Source organism: Triticum urartu, chromosome 2A (genome assembly GCF_056163025.1).
Source record: "Triticum urartu cultivar PI428250 chromosome 2A, HENAU_Tu73, whole genome shotgun sequence".
Taxonomy (NCBI): Eukaryota; Viridiplantae; Streptophyta; class Magnoliopsida; order Poales; family Poaceae; genus Triticum; species Triticum urartu.
Window position 1 is genome coordinate 486,061,988 of NC_141874.1, and position 10,011 is coordinate 486,071,998.

General features: G+C 47.8%; 1 pseudogene; it reads right to left on the bottom strand.

Moving 5' to 3' along the window:
* Nucleotides 1–457: 457 nt before the first annotated feature.
* LOC147985558 (uncharacterized) lies at nucleotides 458–1,020 on the bottom strand (annotated as a pseudogene).
* Between the last annotated feature and the right edge of the window lie 8,991 nt (nucleotides 1,021–10,011).

Here is a 10,011-nt window from a genome sequence, read left to right on the forward strand (position 1 = left end):
ATGCAATTTACACCCATATGACCTAAACGGTAGTGCCACAAATAAGTTTCACTTATCATTATTAAACTTATATCTTTTGGCTTCAATACTATGAATATGTGTATCACTACTATCGAGATTCAATAAAAATAGACCACTCATCAAGGGTGCATGACCATAAAAGATATTACTCATATAAATAGAACTACCATTATTCTCTGATTTAAATGAATAACCGTCTCGCCTCAAACAAGATCCAGATATAATGTTCATGCTTAATGCTGGCACCAAATAACAACTATTCAGGTCTAAAACTAATCTCGAAGGTAGATGTAGAGGTAGCGTGCCGACCGCGATCACAACGACTTTGGAACCATTTCCCACGTGCATCGTCACCTCGTCCTTAGCCAATCTTTGCTTAATCCGTAGCCCCTGTTTCGAGTTGCAAAATCTGAGCAACAAAACCAGTATCAAATACTCAAGCGCTACTGTGAGCATTAGTAAGGTACACATCAATAACATGTATATCAAATATACCTTTCACTTTGCCATCCTTCTTATCCGCCAAATACTTGGGGCAGTTCTGCTTCCAGTGACTAGTCCCTTTGAAGTAGAAGCACTCAGTCTTAGGCTTAGGTCCAGACTTGGGCTTATTCACTTGAGCAGCAACTTGCTCGCCGTTCTTCTTGAAGTTCCCCTTCTTCCCTTTGCCCTTCTTCTTGAAACTACTGGTCTTGTTGACCATCAACGCTTGATGCTCCTTCTTGATTTCTACCTCCGCAGCCTTTAGCATTGCGAAGAGCTCAGGAATTGTCTTATCCATCCCTTGCATATTATAGTTCATCACGAAGCTTTTGTAGCTTGGTGGCAGTGATTGAAGAACTCGATCAATGACACTATCATCAGGAAGATTAGCTCCCAGTTGAGTCAAGTGGTTGTGGTACCCAGACATTCTGAGTATATGTTCACTCACAGAACTATTCTCTTCCATTTTGTAGCCATAGAACTTATTTGAGACATCATATCTCTCAATCTGGGCATTTGCTTGAAATATTAACTTCAACTCCTAGAACATCTCATATGCTCCATGACGTTCAAAACGTCGTTGAAGTCCTAATTCTAAGCCGTAAAGCATGGCACACTGAACTATTGAGTAGTCATCAGCTTTGCTCTGCCAGACGTTCATAACATCTGGAGTTGCTCCTGCAGCGGGCTTTGCACCTAGCGGTGCTTCCAGGACGTAATTCTTCTGTGCAGCAATGACAATAATCCTCAAGTTACGGACCCGGTCCGTGTAGTTGCTACCATCATCTTTCAACTTAGCTTTCTCCAGGAACGCATTAAAATTCGAAGGAACAGTAGCGCGGGCCATTTATCTACAACAACATAGACATGCAAAATACTATCAGGTACTAAGTTCATGATAAATTAAAGTTCAATTAATCATATTACTTAAGAACTCCCACTTAGATAGACATCCCTCTAGTCATCTAAATGATCACGTGATCCATATCAACTAAACCATGTCCGATCATCACATGAAATGGAGAAGTTTTCAATGGTGAACATCACTATGTTGATCATATCTACTATATGATTCACGCTCGACCTTTCGGTCTCGGTGTTCCCAGGCCATATCTGCATATTCTAGGCTCGTCAAGTTTAACCTGAGTATTCTGCTTGTGCACAACTGGCTTGCACCTGTTGTATGTGAACGTAGAGCTTATCACACCCGATCATCACGTGGTGTCTCGGCACGACGAACTGTAGCAACTGTGCATACTCAGGGAGAACACTTATACCTTGAAATTTAGTGAGAGATCATCTTATAATGCTACCACCGTACTAAGAAAACTAAGATGCATAAAGGATAAACATCACAGGCAATCAAAATAAGTGATATGATATGTCCATCATCATCTTGTGCCTTTGATCTTCATCTCCAAAGCACCGTCATGATCACCATCTTCACCAGCTTGACACCTTGATCTCCATCGTACCATCGTTGTTGTCTCGCCAACTATTGCTTCTACGACTACCGCTACCGCTTAGTGATAAAGTAAAGCAATTACATGGTCATTGCATTTCATACAATAAAGCGACAACCATATGGCTCCTGCCAGTTGCCGATAACTGTTACAAAACATGATTATCTCACACAACAATTTATATATCATCACGTCTTGACCATATCACATCACAACATGCCCTGCAAAAACAAGTTAGACGTCATCTACTTTGTTGTTTCAAGTTTTACGTGGCTCCTACGCGCTTCTAGCGAGAACCGTTCTTACCTATGCATCAAAACCACAATGATTTTTCGTCAAGTGTGTTGTTTTAACCTTCAACAAGGACCGGGCATAGTCAAACTCCGTTCAACTAAAGCTGGAGAAACATACACCCACTAGCCACCTATGTGTGCGAAGCATGGTGGTAGAACCAGTCTCATGAACGCGGTCATGTAATGTCCGTCTAGGCCACTTCATCCAACAATACCGTCGAATCAAAGTAACACATGCTGGTAAGCAGTATGACTATTATTGCCCACAACTTATTGTATTCTACTCGTGCATATAACATCTACGCATAGACCTGGCTCGGATGCCACTTTTGGGAAACACAGTATTTGAAAAAAATTCATACGATCACGCAAGATCTATCTAGCAGATGCATAGCAACAAGAGGGGAGAGTGTGTCTATGTACCCTTGTAGACCGAAAGCGGAAGTGTTTAGTAACGCGGTTGATGTAGTCGAACGTCTTCGCGATCCAACCGATCCAAGTACCGAACGAATGGCACCTCTGCGATCTGCACACGTTCAGCTCGCGACGTCCCTCAAACTCTTGATCCAGTTGAGGCCGAGGGAGAGTTCCGTCAGCACGACTGCGTGGTGACGGTGATGATGAAGTTACCAATGTAGGGCTTCGCCTAAGCACTACAACGATATGACTGAGGTGTGTAACTGTGGAGGGGGCACCGCACACGGCTAAAAGATCAACTTGTGTGTCTATGGGGTGCCCCCCTCCCACGTATATAAAGGGGGGGAGAGAGGAGGAGGCCGGCCAAGGTGTGGCGCGCCCAAGGGGTGGGGGAGTCCTACTACAAGTAGGATTCGCCCCCCCCCCCATTTCCTATTCCCACAAGGAGAAGAGGGGAAGGAGGAGAAGAGAAGGAAAAGGGGGGCGGCCCCCCAACCCTAGCCCAATTCAGTTTGGGCTAGGGGGGGCGCCACTCCCTGGCCTGCCTCCTCTCTTCCACCACTAGGCCCATGAGGCCCAATAACTTCCCAGGGGGGTTCCGGTAACCCCCGGTACTCCGAAACTCATCCGAAACGACCTGAGCCATTCCGCTGTCCGAATATAACCTTCCAATATATGAATATTTATGTCTCGGCCATTTCGAGACTCCTCGTCATGTCTGTGATCTCATCCGGGACTCTGAACAACCTTCCGTCATCAAATCACATAACTCATAATATAAATCATCATCGAACATTAAGCATGCGGACCCTATGGGCTCGAGAACTATGTAGACATGACCGAGACACATCTCCGGTCAATAACCAATAGTGGAACCTGGATGCTAATATTGGTTCCTACATATTCTACGGAGATCTTTATCGGTCAAACCGCGTAACAACATACGTTGTTCTCTTTGTCATCGGTATGTTACTTGCCCAAGATTCGATCATCGGTATCATCATTCCTAGTTCAATCTCGTTACCGGCAAGTCTCTTTACTCGTTACATAATGCATCATCCCGCAACTAACTCATTAGTCACTCTGCTTGCAAGGCTTATAGTGATGAGCATTACCGAGAGGGCCCAGAGATACTTCTCTGATACACGGAGTGACAAATCCAAATCTCGATCTATGCCAACTCAACAAATACCATCGGAGACACCTGTAGAGCATCTTCGTAATCACCTAGTTACGTTGTGACGTTTGATAGCACACTAAGTGTTCCTCCGGTATTCGGGAGTTGCATAATCTCATAGTCATGGGAACATGTATAAGTCATGAAGAAAGCAATATCAATAAACTAAATGATCATAGTGCTAAGCTAACAGATGGGTCTTGTCCATCACATCCTTCTCTAATGATGTGATCCCTTTTGTCAAATGACAACACATGTCTATGGCTAGGAAACTTAACCATCTTTGATTAACGAGCTAGTCAAGTAGAGGCATACTAGGGACACTCTGTTTGTCTATGTATTCACACATGTACTAAGTTTCTGATTAATACAATTCTAGCATGAATAATAAACATTTATCATGATCTAAGGTACTATAAATAACAACTTCATTATTGCCTCTAGGGCATATTTCCTTCAAAACATGTCCTTCATGTAGCGTGCACAACTCCTCCAGGCTCAGAAGAACATGGAATTCTCAGGTAATCCACCCCCCCCCCCCGTTTTGCTATTTTGGACTCCTTCTCTGATGAGCACTTGAGTGAGGTTCTGGACGATAGCCGAGTAGATCCCACATGTGTGGGAGGTGTGTGTGAACTGATTTCATTGGTCCGCGCCAAGGAGGTGGCATAGGCCGCGCTTGCAGTTGCGGCTACATTGCGCGTTGACCAGAGGGTGGGCGTCCCTGCGGGAGGGGATGCTTACGCTCTTGCGGTTCAGCCCGAGAAGGGGGGGTCAGGCAGCAGGGGTTGCTCCTTCTCCCTCGCCTTTCCGGGGCAAGGTGAGGCGCGTGGCAAAGGAGATCACCTCGAGGGGTGTCCGTCTCTGCAACCGCATGATTTAGATGCATATCCTATTCTGGAATATTCGTGGCTTTGGCCACGCTGGGCGGAGAACCCAGATGAAGGAATACATGCGCAAGGAGGATATAGATATTGTAGGTTTACAGGAAACGATCAAGGCATAGTTCTTCTTTCATGAATTGCTATCTATCGATCCTTTAGAATGCTTTGAATGGTAGCATGTTCCGGCGGTAGGGCACTCGGGTGGCATGCTCATGGGCCTTTGTTGTTCTGTGCATGATCTTCTAGCTTGGGATGTGGCATTTTTTCCGGTTCACATCCGCATTCGAGCATCTCTCTGCGAGCTAGTAGTGATTCAGGTTTACGGCCCGGCCTTTCACTCGTGATCGGCAGAGTTCCTTGGAGAAGTCCAGGCTAAGGTCACTGCGGTGACCGCGGCTCCAGTCCCTGTCCTAGTAGGAGGGGATTTCAATCTGATCCGCTCAGGAGCGGACAAAAACAACAACAATATTAACTGGTCATGGGTGGCCGTGTTTAATACTGCTGAGGGAGTCCTGGATTAGGGGGTGTTCGGATAGCCGAACTATACCTTCAGCCGGACTCCTGGACTATGAAGATACAAGATTGAAGACTCCGTCCCATGTCCGGAAGGGACTTTCCTTAGCGTGGAAGGCAAGCTTGGCGATACGGATGTTCAGATCTCCTACCATTGTAACAGACTTTGTGTAACCCTAACCCTCTCCGGTGTCTATATAAACCGGAGGGTTTTAGTCCGTAGGACAAGATACACATTAACAATCATACCATAGGCTAGCTTCTAGGGTTTAGCCTCTCTGATCTCGTGGTAGATCAACTCTTGTAATACCCATATCATCAATATTAATCAAGCAGGACGTAGGGTTTTACCTCCATCGAGAGGGCCCGAACCTGGGTAAAACTTCGTGTCCCTTGCCTCCTGTTACCATCCGGCCTAGACGCACAGTTCGGGACCCCCTACCCGAGATCCGCCGGTTTTGACACCGACATTGGTGCTTTCATTGAGAGTTCCTTTGTGTCGTCGCCATCAGGAAGGATGCCCTGCCCCGTCTTTAAAGACGACACCATTGCTAAGGGAGCTTTGGCTGTCGGCCAAACCCTCCGCCTAGGTGGTTTTCTTATGACCACCTGTTCGGCTTCTACGCCGACGATGACCTCTCGAACCATGGAAAACAATCTTCATGTCAACTCGGAACTTGACGAGCAGTTAGATCCAATAGAGCTTTCCTCCATAAACGAGCTCTTGGATCGCTTCGCCGCCCTGGGAGTCGCTACGGATTATGACCAGATTGGGCCTAAAACCGATCTGAGAGAGATTAACTCTCCCCAAGCCACCCATCACGTTGCCGTGGTAGAGGGACAGTGCGGCAACCCTTCATCTATCTTAAGGACTCGCTACGTCCGGATTCCCGATCCCTCCAAGCCGGATGTCCACGGAGGGGAGGATATCACTCAAGACCTGAACCTAGAATCAGGCGACGGACTGGATTCATTGGACGACATCTAGGAACTCAAATTTTCGAGTTCAGAAATTCCTCGGCCTCTGAGCCTCAGAAGGGGTAAGGCTTCGGATTTAATTCCACCCACCCACCTGAACATTAGCGATCTATCCCAAATCAGGCAAGAGCCCAAAGAAACAGTACACCATTACTGGGCCAGATTCCTCCTGGTTATGAATAGGATAAAGGGCTACTGCGAGGAAGACGCAATTTCATTCTTCTGCAATAATTGCACGGACAAGGGAATACTCAACGCCATAAATCGCCATGATATTACACGCTTCGCTGACTTAGCGTCCATAGTACGAAAGTACTACGTGATGGAAAGCGCCCGGAAAACCGCAACAAAATTTTGGGACAATCCGGCCCTTAAGTCAAGCCCAGTCCGAAATAAAAGGGTGCATCATCGCCAGACACCCGAGTCAAACACCAAAAGGCAAAACCCCTCTACAGGGCATGGAACCGTACTGGAAGGATGGCTTAATGGACCTTGTAAAATTCATAGTACAGAGGACGCCACACCAACTCACAGCCTTAGAGCATGTTGGATACTCCGACAGGTGGCCAAAATTGGCGAAAACCTCCTAATTCCGGAGGCCACAGAAAGCCACTCCAGAGACACCAATACAGTATTAACAGTCTTCGAGACCTTCGCATCACATAATATGCGAAAAAGGACACTCCGCAGCCTTGCCGAAGTCTACCAAGTAGCAACAATAAACCCATGGAGTGATACGGCCATTACCTTTAACGCCAGTGATGAACCTAAATTTCGAACAGCCCGAGCACCAGCTGCATTGGTCCTCAGTCCAATAGTGGACGGCTTTCGTCTTACCAAGGTACTCATAGACGGCGGCAGCGGATTGAACCTCATCTATGAGGAAACTCTTCAAAAAATGGATATAGACTGGAACCGCATCATGTGAAGCAGCACAACCTTTAGAGGAATAATCCCCAGTCGGGAAGCGCGCTGTACAGGAAAAATCAAACTAGATGTGGTGTTCGGCACGCCAGACAATTACAGGTCCGAAGAGGTCACGTTCCATGTCGCCCCGTTCAACAGCGGTTATCACGCTTTGCTAGGGAGGGAAGCATTCACAATCTTCCAAGCAATACCCCATTACGGGTACATGAAGCTCAAGATGCTCGGGCCTAACGGGATCATCACTCTTGCTAGTGATCCGGACATAGCACTCCGCGCCGAAAACAAGACAGCCGCACTGGCCCTCGAGGCACTATCCGAAGCCCTAGCGGCTGAGGAGCTGACTGCGCTGCGCTCTATGGTGAATAGGGATGATGTGGTACTCGACAAAAGATCCAAATCCACCTCCTTTAAACCAGCGGACGAAATAGTCAAATTCCAAGTCCATCCAACGGACCCCAATAAAACAGCTTCCATCGGGGCACAGTTAAACCCTGATATCGACGCCGCCTTGCGAGAGTTCCTACGAGAGAACTGGGACATTTTCGCCTGGCACCCTTCAGACATGCCAGGAATCTCACGCAGGCTGGCCGGGCACAGCTTAAATATCCAAACAGGATTCAAACCTGTCAAACAGGCTCTCCGGTGTTTTTCCGAACCTAAGAGACAGGCTATGGGAGAGGAGGGAGCAAAGCTATTAGAGGCCGGATTCATCAGAGATATAAAACACCCGGACTGGCTAGCAAACCTGGTGATGGTACCAAAGAAGGACAAATCCTGGCGCCTGTGTGTCGATTTTAAAGACCGTAACAAGGCTTGCCCAAAGGATCCCTTCCCCCTCCCCCGCATCGATCAAATTATCGATGCTATCATAGGGCACGATTCATTGTGTTTCCTCGATGCATATTATGGCTACCATCAAATCAAGATGGCAGAACCAGACCAAGCCACAACGGCATTTATCACACCATACGGGCCATTCTGCTTCAACATGATGCCGTTCGGGCTCAAAAACGCTGGCGCAACATATCAGCGCATGATTCAGACATGTTTGGCAAGCCAGATTGGTAAAACAGTGGAGGCATACGTAGATGATGTGGTCGTCAAAACAAGACATGTTGAATCTCTAGTAGACGACTTGAGGCTCACATTTGATAATCTCCGAACATACGACATCAAGCTCAACCCGGAAAAATGCGTTTTCGGCGTCCCAGCCGGAAAGCTCTTGGGCTTCATTGGATCCAGTAGAGGAATTGAAGCAGATCCAGCCAAGATCCGAGCTCTGTCGCAACTGGATATCCCAAAGGACCTCAAACAAATATAAAAGTTAACTAGATGTGTGGCCGCTCTAAGCCGCTTTATCTCCCGGTTGGGAGAAAAGGCCCTTCCCCTCTACCGCCTCCTTCGGCGCACCGAACACTTCAAATGGATGGACGCAGCCACGGTCGGACTCGACGAAATAAAAGCCATACTGGCAACAAACCCAGTCCTGGTCGCGCCAAACACCAGCGAACCAATGCTATTGTACATCGCAGCAACACATCAGGTTGTAAGCGCAGTGCTCATCGTCGAACGAGAAGCGGACGGACACAAATTCCCCCTTCAAAGGCCGGTCTATTATGTGTCCACTGTCCTCACTCCCTGCAAATCACGGTACCCGCATTATCAAAAGATTGCGTATGCGGTATTCATGGCATCCCGGAAGCTACGACACTACTTTCAAGAGTGTTCAATAACAGTAGCCTCGGAAATACCACTTAATGACATTATAAACAACCGTGACGCAACGGGCCGGATTGCGAAATGGGCCATCGAGCTCCTCCCGTTCGACATAACTTATAAGCCACGACGAGCCATCAAGTCACAAGTTTTGGCCGACTTCGTCGCAGAGTGGACGGAGGCCGACCTCCCTAGAGAGTACGGCACATATTAAAATTGGATCATGCATTTCGACGGCTCCAAAATGTTGGCTGGACTGGGGGCTGGCATCGTCTTGACGTCCCCCACAGGAGACACAGTTCAATACGTACTACAGATTCTGTACACAGACTCCATTAATGCAGCCGAATATGAGGCCCTTCTACATGGTCTCCGAATGGCAGTATCCATGGGCAACCAACGCCTAGAAGTGCGCGGGGACTCGAACCTCGAAATCTCCCAGATAAATGGAGACTTCGATGCCAAGGATCCAAAAATAGCAGCTTACCGCAACGCCGTCCTAAAAATGTCAGCTCGGTTCGAGGGGCTTGAATTTCACCATATAGCCCGGGAAAATAATCAGGCAGCAGATGTCCTAGCACGCATCAGTGCAAAACGCGATGTAGTCCCCCCAACATCTTCTTGGAAAGGCTTTTCAAGCCATCCGTGGCATGGGAAGGGGAGCCGAACAATAACAGCCCGGACCCAACCGCACTGCTCGACACCGAACATTCTGACACAGTCGGAGGCTCTACCATTGAAATAACACCTTCAGCCCACGTAATAATGGCCATCATCGCCCCGTGGACAGAACCATTCCTCGCCTACCTTACTAGGCAGGAACTCCCTGAGGACCAAACTGAGGCACGCTGCATAGTGCGGCGATCCAAAGCCTACAGAGTCCACGAGGGAGAGCTTTATAAGAAAAGCACTACCGGAGTCCTTCAAAGGTGCATCTCTGAAGAGGAGGGGCGGAATCTCCTGGCTGAAATCCATGCCGGACTCGGCGGTCATCACGCTGCAGCCTGGTCCCTGGTAAGCAAGGCCTTCCGTACAGGCTTTTATTGGCCGACGGCCTGGGCAGACGCTCAGGACTAAGTCCAACGATGCACCGGTTGCCAGCTCTTTGCAAACCAAAGCCATATGCCACCCACCGCCCT